This window comes from Euleptes europaea, chromosome 6 (assembly GCF_029931775.1).
Source record: "Euleptes europaea isolate rEulEur1 chromosome 6, rEulEur1.hap1, whole genome shotgun sequence".
Lineage (NCBI taxonomy): Eukaryota > Metazoa > Chordata > Lepidosauria > Squamata > Sphaerodactylidae > Euleptes > Euleptes europaea.
In genome coordinates, this window is record NC_079317.1 from 98,816,016 (window position 1) to 98,819,454 (window position 3,439).

Below are 3,439 nucleotides of genomic sequence, written 5' to 3' on the forward strand. Positions count from 1 at the left end.
TTTTTACTAATTTACAATAGATCAAGCTGGCAAATTTGGTGGAACCTATCAGAATTTTTTTCCAGGCTTTGAAGAGCTGGTACCATTGGATCAAGTTCATCAGTTTTGTTGACTAAATTTCAACTAAAAAGTTTTAATTTTATTTTGAATAGATGTGCAATTAATCATTACTGTTTTGAAATTTTATTGTTATTATCTTCTATAGTGCGTCATGCAAACCCCTATTTTGAATAATGCTTTTTATAAGATAGGGTAAGGGGCGCTGGGGTTGAGTTTGTGGAACCAAAGGGGCGGTGGCCCGAAAAGTTTGGGAACCACTGCTCTAGATGCACGTTTTCCCCATCCGTATTCTCACAACTCTGCATGGGGGCTTTTTGTTGAGTTCTGAGAATTTGGATGGGGGGGGAGTGCATCTAAAGAGTGGCAAATCCAAGGCAAAACCTCCCGTGCAGAAATCACTCTTGCTCTCTCCCTCCACCCCCGCAGGTTCGTGACAGGGTAAAACTTGCGTCGTGTTGTGATAAGATTCAGTACCGCAAGCCATTGCCTGGAAAACCAGGAAGGGAGGGGGAAAGGAATAATTAACTGTACCAGCAGATAAATGCATCACTAGAATCAGCGATTTTAGCTAAGAGGAGAAAGTGCTTGAAGGGCTGTCATATAGAGGATGATGTCGAGTTAGAATCACAGAATCATAGAGTTGGAAGGGACCGCCAGGGCCATCAAGTCCAACCCCCTGCGCAATGCAGGAAATTCACAACTACCTCCCCCCCACACACACCCAGTGACCCCTACTCCATGCCCAGAAGATGGCCAAGGTGCCCTCCCTCTCATAAATTGCCTAAGGTCATAGAATCAGCATTGCTGACAGATGGCCATCTAGCCTCTGCTTCAAAACCTCCAGGGAAGGAGAGCTTACCACCTCCAGAGGAAGTCTGTTCCACTGAGGAACCGCTCTGTTAGAAAATTCTTCCTAATGTCTAGACGGAAACTCTTTTGATTTAATGAAATTAAAACAACTCGGAAAACAACTCGGCACCAGCCTCTATATAACTCTATATAATAGAGTTGTTTTCTGTTGCCCCAGAAGGTCGGACCAGAACCAACGGGTTGAAATGAAATCAAAAGAGTTTCCGTCTAGACATTAGGAAGAATTTTCTAACAGAGCAGTTCCTCAGTGGAACGGGCTTCCTCGGGAGGTGGTAAGCTCTCCTTCCCTGGAGGTTTTTAAGAAGAGGATAGATGGCCATCTGTCAGCATTGCTGATTCTATTACCTTAGGCAGATCGTGAGAGGGAGGGCACTTTGGCCATCTTCTGGGCATGAAGTATGGGTCACTGGGGGTGTGGGGGGCAGGTAGTTTGGAATTTCCTGCATTGTGCAGGGGGTTGGACTAGATGACCCCAGTGGTGCCTTCCAACTCTATGATTCTATTCTATGATTCTATGAGATGACAGAAGTTGCGGTTTCTGCCTATCTTAGCAGGTTCCCATACATTATCATAGAATCATAGAGTTGGAAGGGGCCATACAAGCCATCTAGTCCAACCCCCCTGCTCATTATATTGTGCAGATACTTGCAAGTGTAGTGGCAACAAAGCTCATGTCAAAATAGGGGAGTTTCGCATTAGAGAAACGAAAGGTTCTTTTTGGTCTCACCTCTCAAGAAGCTTCAGACAAAAAGGAAACCTGGACAAAGGCAGGTCTCAAAGTAGGCGGGGGGGGGGGGAAGTGGACAAGAGAAGACATGTTTACTTTTGAAACTGGAGGCATCCTCTGATTTTAAAAAACTCGCACCATTTGCTCATAATATTTCCGAAATATCCTTTCCTTGCTGCAGAAATGTGAGTTGAATAGACAGACTGAAAAATATATTGGCCTCTACCTGTTAATGTGATCATGGCATACTGGCTATTCTCTTTTTTAAGGCAACATGGGGTGGAGGAAATGTTTGTTTCATGCATTACAGTGCACTACTGGTGTTACAGTAGACCCAAATATATTAAAGGAGGAAGTTTTAGCCTGAACTCATGCAATTGGAGTGTGGTTTCACTTAAGATTTGAGAACATGTTTTGCTCATACTTGGAGGCTAGTTTTGCCGGGTTGTTGCTCTCAGTTGCTATTTTCATACCAGTTGTCTGAAATGTACTGCTCCTCAATATGCCTAAGGTCATAGAATCAGCATTGCTGACAGATGGCCACAAATTCTAGTATTTGAGAGAGAAAGAAAAGGCCTCTCCATGCTCACTCTCCACCCATGCGTAATTGTATAAGCTCCTATCATGTCTCTTCCCCCATATCCATTACCCCCTTTTAAAACTAAAAAGCCCCAAACTCTTCAGACTTCCCTGTAAGAAAAGTGTACCGTACACACCAACTCATTGCTTTCATTGTCTCTTTTTGCACTTTTTCTAACTTTGCAATATCTTTTCCAGGTGGATCAACAACTGTACACTGTATTTCAAATGGGCCCACACCATAGTTGTGTTAATGTCATGTCTGGGCTCCAGCTGGACGTGACAGCATGGCATAATGCAATGCCATCCCCCCCATGCATTTCCCCACCACTCCACTGAATGCTGGCTGGAAGGGGGTCCCTGCAGGGTCTTGCCTGCCATAAGCAGGCAAATAGCAACCCTGCTTGCTGGCTCAAAAAAAGGACTGGCCCACTCCATTGAAGTCTTTCATATGTTTTGTAACTCCTTCAGAGATAATGGGGGAGGAGAATTGTTTAACATGGAAGAAATCACACATGCCTCTGAGCAATCCCAAGCAGGTCTCCTCCGAATTCTTCTCAAGTCTACTCAACAAGGTCAGTTTTTTCCCAGGAGAAACGTCTTAGATTGGCATTGAGTGTCACATTTCTTTACTAGAACAGGTAACATGCCTAACTTGGTCTGCTTTTCTAGTCCATTACATTAGCTTCTCAAATCTATCAAGGGGTTTCATGATTTTTTTTAATATGCAGCTAGCAAACAGTACTAAAACAAAATCATGGAAAAAATGCCAAACAATCTCTTTCAATCTCTTGAAATTCTAGAAAAACGAATATATTGTCACACTGATGTTCATTTCCACCAGCAGGTGCTGCTGTTTCCTTAATGTAAACTTACCTGGAGGCTCTCCTGGACCTTTTCCGGGTGAGACTTCCGTATTGTTGAATGTGGGTTTACATAAACCAGTAGACTGTGTAACTTCGTAATCATAAATGTAGGTTTCACCATGATGTTGTAGGCCTTATGGAAAAGCAGTTTTAATTTCCCCCCCTAGAAAACAACAAAAGGGGACCGTATTTAATCAGGATATGATAATGACATTTGTGCTCGTGGAAAACGACAGTGTTTGGTGGATCTCAACCTCCTGGAAAAAAGTGCTTGTCTTCTGCATTCTAGAGAGCTAAACTTCGGGTATTTTGTTCTTCAAGTACAGGAGCCTGATCA